The following is a 13,825-nucleotide window of genomic DNA, read 5'->3' as shown; positions in this document are numbered from 1 at the left end:
TCTTCCTCAGCAAAAAAAAAAAAAAAAAAAAAAGAGGAGGATTGGCAGCAGATGTTAGCTCAGGACTAATCTTCCTCAAAAAAAACAAAAGAAAGAAGAATCTTTGGTTTGATGACAATCAAAAGATCTCAGATTGATTTGGTATCAACCAGTTATGAATAGACAAATGCTTACAAAATTATATTTTCCATTTTAAATAATTTAATTTGTTTCCTGGTGGAAATGAATTTCTTCTGATATGAGTAATATAAACCAGTTTTTCTGAGGACCTGTTTATCTCAGGATAGATATATAACTTATATTTCTGATCTGCAGCGGTCCTAAGCCAAACTACCGAACACAGAATGAGATGGATCTTTTCAATAAGCTCCTTTCTTTCCCATAATAGTATTTCTCAATGTGAATTGTTTTATTTTTTTTCACTTTTGAAAAACTCTAGAAAGACCAATTCCCTCCACTACCTGTCCGCTTCCTAATTTTTACTGTTTTTGTTCAAGCAACGCTTCGCCCCCTCTTCTCCATTTATCCATATCTCAAACTCCCTCAAGTAACACTTTCTTCACTAACCCTTCCTAAAAATAAAACTCCCTTCTATATAATTTCTGGCAATTATTGCCTGTACTTCTAAACTAATAATTCTATAATCACAGATATATATCATATGTGGTGCTGATATATGTATTACTGTCTTCTATGTAAAATTGACGCATGAAATCATTACATGAAGACTGGGATGTTTGAGTCCAAGATCTATCAGCGTATCAACCAAGCAAGTCATTTCTTATCTTGGCCTCAGTTTTGTCACCTGCTAACTGAACAGGTTGGCCTGTGATTGTCTAAAACATCACTTTGGCCCTTTCGGCATCTCAGCTGGAAATACTACTGTATATTTATTGAAAATTAAAAAACTGAATTATACCTTAGCTGTGATTTCCCCCTTAAGTCATAAAAAAGTGATTGCAATGTGAATATAACCTCAACACCCTATTTAATGGTCTAAGATTTTAAGCCATTAAATAGTATTGTCTATCTTAAATACTAGTATCTTGAATATTTTTCCTATTGGCAAGGTGACTTAAGTAGAGGATTAAAATAATTTAATTAATTTTTCAATAAAAATCTACTTACTTGCAGCAATATTATATCTCCACTGCACGCATTTCCCTTCTTTAATTATATTGAAAGAGAGCTTCAAAAATATCTAGTCGAAAAAAAAAAAAGGGAGGGTTGTCTTCATGCTCTATAAACCAATTCACTTTTATGGCAAAATAGGTAGATGAGAGGCAACACTGTTTTCTTTGTAGTAACTGCAGCTACAATGAGAGAAAGGAGAGTGGCACACCTCCAGAGAGCTTGTTATTCATCAGAAAGTAAGTACCCAGCTTTCTGACCACTTAAGAGCCGTGGCAATTTTCAAATACAATACAGAGAAGAAACACTGTTGTCTGTGGAATTGCACAGTAAGAATTGTCAAGATATATCCATAAATAGTAGCATCTGACTGATCTAACCCGAGACTCCTCTTCCTTTTATCCATATTTTTTTTTAAATCAGAGATATGTGGTTGAGTAATGATAAAAGGAAAAAAGGAAACTTCATTTTTACCTGCCAATTTTCCCTTGCATTTCACTGATGACTCTTTTTAAGCAGAACATTTATATATAGTGATAGTTAATTCCTCGTGGAAGTTTCCTTTGTTCTTGATGGAAAAGGCATTGTCTCCTTGCCTCTTCCCACCTTTGCATCCTTTATTTGGCTTTAATTTATTCAGTAATCTTTCTCATCCAGCATGTTTGAGGAGAAGGGTCCTAAATCCTAACTCTTCTGTTGAACCTTCTGCATTGCTTACAGTTGTTTTAAATAACACATATGTATGTGTAAACCCCCAAAACTGTAAAATCTTAAAGCTATACAATATGCAATAAATCTTAAGGCTATACAATATATATTATATATCTTAAGCTTACCAGTTTAAAGTAACACCTATTGTAACACCTATTATTACATATTTATATAATACCAGCTTAAATATATATTATTGTGAACATCCTTTATTACTGGTTATCTTGACCCAAAACAGTTCTGAGAGCCAAAGGACACATTTAATTTCAATTAGTCCAATTATACATTTTAAACCTGGAAACGGAGGCCCACAGAGATGAAGTGAATTACAGAAAGTGACACAGATAATTATTAGAAGAGTCTGCTCTACAAACATAGGTCTCTTGATTCCTAGTCTTGTGCTTTTATCATCCTACCATTATCCATTTGGAAAACTAGCTACATTTTATAAACTGCAAACTGGTAGGGTGAGTAGAAAATAAAAAGGGATAGAATTAGATTCTAATCATACTGTCAAGAATTATGTAGTAATCTCTCTTAGCCAAATGCTTAGAGATTAATTAAATAGTTGGTTAATTAATAATCATTATTGCGTTGGCTTGTTTAAAAAATAAGGACATGTAGTAACATTAAAGTTGCTGTATTTCATGAACTCTGACATACTTTTTTTTTCACCTTTAACATCTCTGAAACCAGGGTACATTTTATAATTCCTTACAGCCAATCAACAGTGAAGGCACAGCTGTCATTGCCCTTGTGTGTGAAAATTGGTTGTATTCTACTTGTCATGGCCAGAGATACACCACTTCCAACATTTCATGACAATTTAAGGAAGGAACATGAGATTTGGTTGTTTTCTGAAAATCTTCCACTGTCACATTCTAGTAAGATCAACAAAACACCAGTATCAAACCTTTCAGAAGGTATCAGCTGCCTAGACTGAAATCCTGAAGTCAATCATGGCACACTGTTAAGAAATGGCGCATCATCAACACACACAGACTACTGTCCAGAAAACCATGGCTATGGATGGCTTTAAGCCAAAGAACATGATTCAGAAGAGTGAGAATCTGAACAGGAAAAAGTTTTCTGAATTCTTAAACCACTGTATTCATTAACATTATACTTTTTATACATGTACAAGAGTGATACATGGCTGTATTATAAAAATCGACACCTAAGTCAAAGTTGCTTTTTATGAAAGTATAAAATAAAAATTCTAAATGACAGGGAAGCATTATATAATGAGTTATCTGGGGTGTTTCTTCTTTCTAAAGTGTATGCATCCTATAATCAGTGGTTCCTTAGTTTTGATGAACTATGGTGTATTAAATATAATTAAACATTTTATTCCCTGAGAGAGGCTTCAGGAACTTGCCATACCTAGAGTCAATGCTGTGAACCATAATTATTTCACAGTGGATTTGTTGATGTACAAGATATTGTCGAGGTCCAGAGGAGAGAAGGTCAGATAGATGCTCAGAAAACATACTCCCCTGGTGGTTTTCACTTGAGACAAGAGTGCCCATTAAAATGTGGATCTATTTAAACCCAATTTCACTATGCTTCCATGTTCAAATATACCTTCTATTAAAAGAAAAGGAGAAGCATCTGTTTCTGACCCCAAACACAGATGGAGTTACTAATTATCATTTTAAGTTTGATTCAAAATCAGTTCCCCTGGAGGCAAGGAGCCCAGATCAGAGGTAGTTGCTGTGGTGCAAACAGCTTCAGGCGTGGAGCCTGAAAATAGAGCACTGGCGATGGAAAGATGCATTCTAAAATGCTTATGGTGACGGATGGAAACTAGACTTCTGATGGTGAACATGATGCAGTCTCTAAAGAAGTCTGTAATGATGTACATCTGAAATTTACATAATGTTATAAACCAATGTGACCTCAATAAAATAAATTAAAAAATAAAATAAAAGGCTAAATGCAAACCGAGAGGATAGCCAATGTCCATCACAAAATTTGCTTTGAAACAAAGAGAGATATCAAATCTATTCTTTCTAGCTCATGGTTCTTTTATGTCCTTGACTTTGGTGTTAAAGCTTATTTGTCCCTTTATATTGGGGACAAAGTTATTGAATAGGAATGAGGTTATTGGCATTCTAAAGCTAGAGAAGAAAAAAGGTTGAAAAACAACTGTTACCCCATCATATAGCAAAATACGTATAATGAGTTCAGCTTATTTATAATTTCTCCACCTTCCCTGACTTAGTTTCCATCTGTCTGCAAACTAAAATGTGTATCTCCATCAAAATGACTCAAGCACCACTGTTAGCTCCTTTCCCTGAAATCCTACTGCACGTGTTGATGGGAGCATAATTCAGCTGTTTATTGCACACAATACTGCCTAATTTCTAACATATATTCATTCAGGAAAAAGACATTTATTGAGTGATATATGACAGCATTCATTTGGCTGTACATGCATATATACATGTACATACACATTCTTCCCCTTCCAAAAATAATGTGAAGCAGCTTATGATAAAAAGCCCAAGTACAATAAAATCTTGAAGCAAAGTTTAAGTTAAAAAATGGATTCAAATAACGAAGCAGGGTAAAAGGAGATGGTTAAGGACTCCTTTTTCAATTGAACACAAAATTGACTCTGTACTTCTGTGAAGTCAGACAAAAGAATGAAAATAAAGCTTTCCTTGTTTTTAAAAAAAGACACGTAATGTCCAATGAGAGAGATGCTCACTGGCATGTGAGCTGAAAATTAGACCCCTCCCCTAACTCCTCCAAGTAAACAGTTATGAAAAGCAGAGTGGCAATTTTAATTTGGGCATAAATGATAACAAGTCCTCCTGGAAGAGAGTAATTGGCAAAAGGGTTCAGTCATTTCTCTCATTATTCCTAAATTATGACTGTAAGATCATGTGACAAACACAGATTATCTATTTAGTAAGAAGGACATGCTCTGGTTTAACTATGATTATGTTATATGATGTAGGTATAAGTTTAAAAGGTAGGGTTTTGGATTTAGACATGTAATGTAGCATATTTTAGTGACGGTAATTCCTTCCAGGGCCCATTTCTACCTTTTCTGATTCTGCAGGTAGTATTAAAAAAAATCTCTGAAACATCATAAAAGCAATCACTCTACATCAGAAGCATTCAGCCTGATATGTATACAGTCTATGTCCCCTGAGTCAAAGCCCATTTCATTCCTCTGTGTGTGTGTGTATGCATTTAATTCTAATATAGGCATTCCATTAATATAAGAAATTTGAGAAGGACAGGGCACGATTTTTATGTACACCCTATTAGGTACCTTAGGTTACAGCTATTGCCTTGTTCCTCCCAGTTAACAAGAACTCTGATTTTGTTTAAGTGTGACATTGCCATGTCCACAGACATCTCCTCCAGCCCCAGGAGAAGCCCATGATGGATCAAAACCAATCATGTAATGCATCTCTGCTAGTGATTAGTTCAGGAGCGGGATGTGCCATCGTGTTTGTCAATCAGGCAAAAAGGGAAGTCTGCTGATAGCTTCTGGAAAACTTTTCTGCTCATTTTGGTGAGAAGACTTCCCTCTTCTTTTTGCTTTGAGTAGGACTGTTTGAAGAGGCAATGTTTGCCTCTGTGGTAGCCATATTGTTTATCTTCTTTCCAAGAGAGGGAGAGAGGAGAATTATTGCAAAGCTATCCCAGAGCCCTCACCTCCTTGAACTGCTGAGTTAGCTAACCCTGGACCAGCAACCTCCAGAATCCTTGGTCTGCAAGATAATGAAAGTCTTTACTCTTTAGGCCTTTAATTGGGTATTCTGTTACTTGCAGTCAAAAATCTCTCAATAGACACTATATTTTATATTTCTACTTTCTACACAGAACTGAGCAAAAACCAGCATTCAACAAACTCATAGAATGAAAGACAAGGGTAAGATGAAAAAAGAAACATTGTAATCAATCAGACAAGGTCCCTCATCATCACAGCAATGTTAATATATCTTTGTAAAGTAGACTTCTTCCCTATAATGATATCGAGTAGTATTTTTTTACCACACTGAGGAAAATAATTGAGCAACCTAATTTAAAGTTGCTATAGCCCATATTAACACATCTGTGCAAGAAACCATTATTTTACTTAACGTCATCACTAGCATGTACTATCTTTCTCAACACACGCATTAGAAAGGAGTTTTAAAACAACAACTCTGCATTTTTATCTCCTTTGACAACATTTCTTATGATTGACCACTATCTAATTTGTAAGTATGAACAGGAAACTTTATTGCTTTATTCAACATACTGGAGGAGATGCTGTCTGACAAAAAAAAAAAAATGTTAAGAAGAGCAAGATCCTCCAGTCTGCCCAGCTACTCTCCATGTAAAATCCCATCCAGTGGAATTATCACAGTTATTTCCTCAATATTTAGGTGAAAAAATTGTATCAACCCTCTTTTATAGCTGTTTATTTTTTCTTTACATTTTCTCCTTTCTAAAGTATTTAGGTGAATTTTACATATTCATTTATTCTGTCACAGTGGAAAACACTTCTAATTTCCAACCACAAATCCATTTCCTCTTCTTCTTTATTTTCAGATTCTGATTTTATCCGAGGTAGTGGTACGCCACACTAAGAATGTATTTCCCAACCTCTCATACGCGTAGAGGAGGCCATCTGACACAGTACTGGCAGGGATGTGAGAATGGAAATCTACAGGGAGAATGTCCACGTCACAAAGAAAGAAAAAACGCTCAAGGGGGAGGGTTGTTTGCCCCTTATTCTCCTTCTTCTTCTTCTTTTTTCTTTTTAACAATCTCATAAAGAATCCTCTAACATTTATGAAGCAAGAACCAAACAGATCCCCACCACTACTACACTGTGCAGAAAAAGGTAATTTCCTTTCTTCTGACTCTAGAGCAATTGTTTCAACTCAGGATGATTTTACCTCTAATTGACATCTGGTAATGTCTGGAATACTCCTGGTTGTCATAACTGGATGGGTGGGTGGGCTGTGCTACTGGTATTTAGTTGCTAGAGGCCAGGGATGCTACTGAACATTCTACAATGCATAGGACACACCCTACAACAAAGATAAAGACTTATCTGGCCCAAAATGACAAAAGTGCCAAAGTTGAGAAATCCTGACCTAGATAACTCTTTTTCATCTTTCTTTGCACCTAGGAAGCAGACATGATGCTGGAGGCACAACAGCGATCTATGACAATGCAAAGAAAAGTACCAAGATGATAGACATCTGATTCCTTGATTAAAGGTTTAAGCACTGTCTTCTCCAGAGTTTTTATTCTGTGAGATACACAAACCCTTATTTGCTTAATCCACTGTTAGCCAAGTTTTCTGTTGCCTCATACCCAAATGTACTTCTAAATAATAGATTTATTATTCATTTATGGCCTACTTAAGGTTCAGACATGGGGTTAAGCATTCTGAATGAAATGATGAATCAAGTAGGGTTTTGGACTTCTGGAAACTTACTATGCAGTGAGGGAGTCAACCACCGGGAAGTGTGAAAGGTGGGCTACTCCTGGTCTGAATAACACGTTGTGGGAGCTCAGAGTAAGGGTACAGGAAGGAAGCAGGGTGGGGGAGGAAAGACCACTGTAAGGAAACAAAATGTCCCACAATTGGGGCAAGAAGTTTGGAGGGAGTGGGGGAGGGTGGAAAGCAGTCCATGAAGAAATACTCGCATAAGCAAAGCAAAGAAGCCTAAAATGGCATGTAGTATTGGGGAAAATAGTAAGAGCCCTTTGAATGGGATAAAGAATAAACTGGGGAGGAGTTCCAGGCGGAAAGTGTTTTAATCTAAAAAAGAAAGTAGACGAGTAAATTGTGAAGAGTTGAATGCGTCAGTATTCTGGACATTAGCATACAAACTATAAGAAACTATTTGGCCTTTGTTAATAAGAGATCCACAGACCAGAACTTTGCTGTTTAGAAAAAAAATAAGTTTGGTGAACTGGACTTGAGTGATTCCATTTACAAATATTTAAAATATAATAGGAATCATATCATCCTATTGACAATCTAATAAGTTGGAAACAGCCATCAAACTTCACTTTGAAATATTTTAAAATGTGGCAAAAGTGTATTGTTGAACTGTTGTGGTCTCAAATCTTACTGTTAATTCCAATTGTGCTTTGCTTATAAAAACTACAAATTAGGAGCTGGTCCAGTGGCATAGTGGTTAAGTTCGCATGCTCCACTTTGGTGGCCCGTGGTTTGCTGGTTCGGATCCTGGGTGCAGACCTACACACCACTCATCAAGCCATGCTGTGGCGGCATCCTTCATAGAAGAACTAGAAGGATACACAACCAGGATATACAACTATGTACTGGGGCTTTGGGGAGAAAAAAAAGAGGAAGATTGCATACCTTTAAAAAAAACGAAACAAATGCAAATTAGTATTTGTTAAGTAATTCATTAAATAATTCCTCTGAGTAAAAATTTAAAAAAGGAATTCTAGAAATAAACTATTACTCTGCTTTGCTAAAAAATGTTAATATCTATTTGTTTCAACACATGGAAACCCAGAGAGGTATTTATCAATCATACCTAACTGCATTAATATTGTCCCACAAAAAGTTGTTAATAACATTAAAATTTATGTGGAAACTTTAAAAGAAAATACTCAGAGAGCTTAGATTTATATCTGTATTCTCTAGGTTCAGCTATTTAACTGTCCTGTAAAAAATCTTAAATAATAAATTTAAGGAACTTTGAAGGAAGAGGTAGCTCCTGCCACTGGATGACCATGTGGACATAATACAAGTGGGAATAAAATATGAGGAGCTCAGGGTTGGAAGAGACCACAGAAAGTCAGAGAAGTCATCCAGCCATGCAAAGAGTCGTCAAGCCTTCACTCTAGCTGCCGCTAACGCAGTTCTCAGCCCACCTTCTGTGAGTGGACACTCCACCATCAACTTCAAAAGAATTCAGGCACTGATATTTGAAAATACGTTATACCTAAATGTAAAAGGAAAATTTCACAAAATGAAATCCCACTGAGGGAATAAATGTAAGATTGACAGAAAGTACTTTGGGGGTGGAAGGAGCGAGACTACAGAAAGGAGGGGAGCTAGAGAGGGCTTTTCTCAAGCCCACACTGCAGGAACTCCAGCACAGTCCGCTGAAAGACTGACTCCCTCAATTTCTGCTTATGTTAAGAGGATTGGAAAGACTAACTGTAGAATAGCCAAGCTTACAGAAACACTTACTTATTTTAATCAAACCATGTAATCAGAAGGCCTGAGTGACGATTAACTTCCACTTTCTCTGTCAATCCCTCAGCAGTGGAGGTAAACTCACATTCACTCTCTGCCAAGGGCACAGTAAACTTAACGTTTTTGTATTTAAGATTTAATTTTTAAATATGTGCATGGTCCTTGCTTCTGAGCTCGTTTCAACAAGCTGGTGTTCTGCTAGGTTGCAAGAGCTGATTGAAATGCCGAGATATTTTATAGGTTTTACACTCAAACGCATGTACCCACATCTTTTCTTAGTGGTATTTTTATATCTATGATCCTATTTATAATTAATTTTTGAGAAATACATTGCAATCTTGTAATTTTCATGTACAGCATGACTATTTAAGCAAAAATAGCCTGCTGTAGTTTCAGTATGAAAAGAAGAAAAATGAGTATATTAAGTATCAATAAAAATGCAGAGTAATAGACACAGGGTTAGCCATCTAAATTCATGTTTCCTAAGTTCTACATGTATCACTCTGGGCCTGGCAATGAAAAAAGAAATGGTATAATACCTTTGTGGAAGCCAACTGCTCATGATTTAGAATAATCACAAATGAATCAAATATTAGACAGTTTGCCTCATCTCTCTAACACACTAACGACCTCCTCTGGAATAAATTCTTCCTAATTCAAAATTTCAACCTAAAGCATTTTAAATTCACTGCAGGTGGTTTTTCATTTCTACTCACAAAGCATTGTGCTGGACGGTCAGGAGCCAGTGGAGACCGTTTTAAATGTTTGGACTCCCTTCTCTTCCCAGGGGAGTTTAATGCCCAATAATGCATAATCTATTAGCTGCTCATCGCGGGGGATCTAAGGAGTGACATCTTGACTGGAGCCACGCAGATCTGAAAACCACTTTGCAGGAAATGTTGTGGGGAAGAGCAACTTTCTTATCCCTGTCAAACTAAGAGCCAGAGCCACCCCCCTGAACCAGCCTGAGGGCCTGGGGAGAGCAGGAGGCTGAAGGCAGCTCCTCTGCGCTCCGCCCGGCGTCAGGCAAGGGTTTTCTTCTGGAGGCAGCATTGCTCCTCCATCTGCTCAGCCTCCGTATTTCGCCAGGAAACCCTCCCCGCTCTCTCGTAATCCTTTCCTTATTTTTTGGTACCTCTGTGCCGCTTTCTCGGCTCTTGGTCTCTGTGATCCCTGGGCACAGCTCTAGGTTGGAAAGCTGCAGTGACTGGGGCGCCGCTCTAAGGCGATGGAGGAGACTGCACGCGTCCGCCCGAGCTCGGGCGGCGAGCGCGCCTCACACTCGCTTTCTCCCTTTTCTCCGGGTCTCTCCGGCTCGGACGGGCTCTCCCGGCCTCCGATTCCCGACTCCGGCTCGCCTTTCTTACGTGCTCTGCTCACGCCGGTTCCGCGCGCTCGGCGCCGGCCGCCCGGGAGTCGGCGCGCGGACACGACGCCCCCCGCCCGCAGGCCGGGACTCGGGATTGAAGGGTCAAGGCGCCGCGGGGAGGCGGGGAGGAGGAGCGAGGAGAGCGGGGCAGGTGGGGAGCGCGGGGGGCGGGGCGGGGCGGGGGGAGGCGGGAGAGGGAGCCCAAGGAAAGAGAAGACGCATCTGCTCTGAAAGCGCCAATGAAGAGAGGACGGAGGGGGCAGGAGTGGAGAAGAGCAAGGAACACCCACCAGGAGGGGTGGGCAAACGGGCAATTTACAAACTGCCTGGGCGAGAGATGGTGAGCGGAGGAGGAAGGAGGTTGGAGAGCGAGAAGAGAAAATAAAGGCAAGTTCCCACCTCTCCCCAAAAAGGTCGAGTCTGAAAACGCCTCCCCTGAATGGAGAGTTAAACAGGGACTGGTCCTGTTGTAAAGGGTGGATTTAAAAAGGAATTAAGAGTCGTGTAGTTTTCTCCTACACTAGACTCAGCTCTGTTTCGTGCAACTCTGGTAAATGACCCTCCAAGTAAAAGGAATTGGCTTTATGCAGAAACGGAAGCTGAATTTCCTCCACTGAGGTCCCGGATTATTTTTAAATGAAAACAAGCGTTGGGGAGGTTCCATGAACCCCAGTGCTGAAGAAACCACCAGTTCATTAAAGTTCATTATTTTTTATTGCTTTTATTTTCGTCAGAGGATAGATGTGAGGGCTTGACCAAGAGCTGTTTCAAACAGCTGTCTAGGTAGCATTATTTTTCAAAAAGACAAAATGTATTTCCTAAAACAGCTAAAAGGGGACTGGGAAACAGTTACCCGGCTGGGCGTGAAAAAGGGAAGCATTTAAACTAACACGATTGCACCTCCACTCCCCCCACCCCCAACACACACCCCATCGGCACTGGAAAAGGGTTAAGGGTACGGAGGAGAGAGCAGGGCAGGGTTGCTGGAAGGTGGGGAAGGAGAGGGAGAGGCAGGGAGCAGGAAGTTCTCGGCGATCCCCGGGATTACGATCAACGCCGGAGCTCGGCGGACGCAGGAAGCTCCCTTACCTTTCTTGCTAAGCCCCGTTTGCACCTGAGCTGCAACCATAAATACTTCGTGATGTTTAGTGTGCAGCCAAACGATGGCCGAATGTTAAACAATTCTTCACGCTCCCTCCCCTTTTTAAAAAACAGGCTCAAAAGACTGTTAATACTGTTCTCGTTATCCATCGGCTCCAAAACATTCCGCTTTGTCGGGAAGAGAGAAGAAAACCAAGCGCTTGGGCACGCGTATATGTATTTATATATTACGCGGTCAGTATATAAACATATATACGTTTTCTGCATATAAATCCGAAAAGAAAAGCACCACAGACGCCTCTGAAAGCGGGAGGGGATGGGGAAGAGAAAAACTTGGCAAGCCAAATGTATCCAAAGATTTCGTACCAGGAGCCACCTGCTTCAATATGCAGAATTCCCGAGAAGATTTAGAGGGAGAAGAAAAAAAAATTTAAAAATAAAATAAAATACCCAAAACACACACTTGAAACTGGAAGACGCCTAAGATGCGTGAAAATGGAGAGGATGAGAAGATCTCCTGAGGGTACAGATCCGTCAGCCAAGTGAGCAATCGCCTCCGAAATATCACAGGAGGGGAGGTGGCTGCAGATGCGTCCCCTGCTCCGGTCCCCGCCGCCGCCGCTGCTACCTGTAGACACGCGCACACACACACGCGCGCACACACAGCACAACCTCCTCTCCCTCTATCCCCTCTCTCCGTAGCGTGGCCGGGTGCGGGAGTCCGAATCAAGCTAGACTCATCCTCCAGACCCTGTCCTGCCCGCTCAGAGCCACGATTCCCTCCCCTGCCACCCCCTCCTCGCCGGGTATATTGCCCAGCATCCCTCCTCTGCAAGCCCCCTCCCCGGGGCTGGAACGGAGATGGCGGTAGGGTTGGGCTTCGGGGGCGCGGGTCCAGCAGTGTCAGACGTGATGCTGGTGGTGGTCCCGTCCCTCCCTTTACAAGTTCCGCCCTCCTCCCTCCCTCCCCCCACGGCGACCGAACATCCTCCGCCCGCAGCGCCCGCGGCGCCCACGGCGCCCACGGCGCCCACAGCGCCCGCGGCGGCAGGAGGGGTTAAGGGCTCCGGGCGTCACGTGTGACGTTCACCAAACCACTTGGAGGAGCGTGTGAGTGAAAAGGCACGGCCGCGGAGCCGCGAGGCCTCGGACGTAATGAGTTTCTCTATTCCCGGCGTCCCTGTGCTCCCTTTCCAGGCGTTTTCGTCTTGGTAACTGAGAGTAAGGAGTTGGAGGCAACAGCCTTTTACTGTGCCTCTTCAGTTTTTTTCCCTTGGGAGATCTCTCGCCATCAGATTCCCCCCTATTTTCTGTTTCCAGCAGCTAGAGGCAGAGTAATCTCTGAATTGAAGCGTCGCTTGTAGCCCGTTTTGTGGGAGTAGTGTCAATGCAGCGCCACTGCCCTTGGCCTCTTCTCGCTGGCTGCGCCCACATCTTCTGCCGCTGGATAGGTGATTTTTAAAAACTCATCATGGCTAATCAGTGTCGGCTTTTGTGACGGCTGTGACAAACTAGACCACAGTGTTTACACCTACCCACCTCCTACCAGCTTGTCTATGTGAATGTTAAATACAAGTGAGTAGGGGGCCAGGGCCCTGCCAACTGAACCCTTACATTAATTGATTGCAACGTGATGTAATCAAAATAAAAAAGAAAATCCACTAGTAGAAGAAATCGATAGGAGAAATCTATGACACTTGGTCTGGAAAAGTGTTTTCTATTATTGTTTAAGAGCGTGCTTCATATTTGTCAATCGCAGGTATATTTTAACCTGTAAAATCCAGGTAAAAGAAAGAAACTTTAAAATAACCAACACTTAGAATGCAGTTGCCCTGAAAGTATCACTTCATTCATTATCGTAAATAAAAAACCTAAGCTTTCAGCATGTGATCTGATTTTCAAAAACAATCTTAAATATGACATATCGTTCCTTCTCTTTAGAAGGAATTCAGTACCACATTTTCATGACAGTTATAGAATTCAGTCTATCTTGTCATTTTTCCTTTTTTAAAAGTAACCTAGGTGATATGTTGACAAATAGTAGATTAGGATATTGCTTCCAGGAAAGTGAAATTTCATTCAACTAAAACATGTATCTAATTCTTTCTGGCAGGTCTGCCCTGCCCAAGTTTGTCTAAATGTTAAATCCTGTGAAATTTCTCTGGAATTTCCCAATTCTCTGGGATTTCCCAGGAAAAGAAATTCCAATTCCAATATCAAAGTACCTAATTAAATGCTTTCAACTTCCATGAGACCAGACAATGAAGGTAACCTGATAGAGGGTATTATTATGACAAATGCAGAATCAAACT

General features: G+C 40.5%; 1 protein-coding gene across 8 annotated transcripts in view; it reads right to left on the bottom strand.

Annotated features, from left to right (window-relative positions):
• The window catches only part of NLGN1 (neuroligin 1), an 828,696-nt gene extending 816,397 nt beyond the window's left edge, over positions 1 to 12,299 (bottom strand). The window contains exon 1 of one of the 8 annotated variants that reach the window (XM_070242628.1): positions 11,502 to 12,299. The gene's annotated coding sequence lies outside the window, so the exon portion shown is untranslated. Of the gene's footprint in view, positions 1 to 10,178; positions 10,785 to 11,501 lie in introns of those variants that run through there. The other 7 variants (XM_070242634.1, XM_070242632.1, XM_023623324.2 and 4 more) reach the window with 7 other exon arrangements.
• Positions 12,300 to 13,825: the final 1,526 nt, after the last annotated feature.

This window comes from Equus caballus, chromosome 19 (assembly GCF_041296265.1).
Source record: "Equus caballus isolate H_3958 breed thoroughbred chromosome 19, TB-T2T, whole genome shotgun sequence".
Taxonomy (NCBI): Eukaryota; Metazoa; Chordata; class Mammalia; order Perissodactyla; family Equidae; genus Equus; species Equus caballus.
The sequence above is the reverse complement of the archived record's forward strand: the minus strand, read 5'-3'. Positions and strand labels throughout refer to the sequence as shown.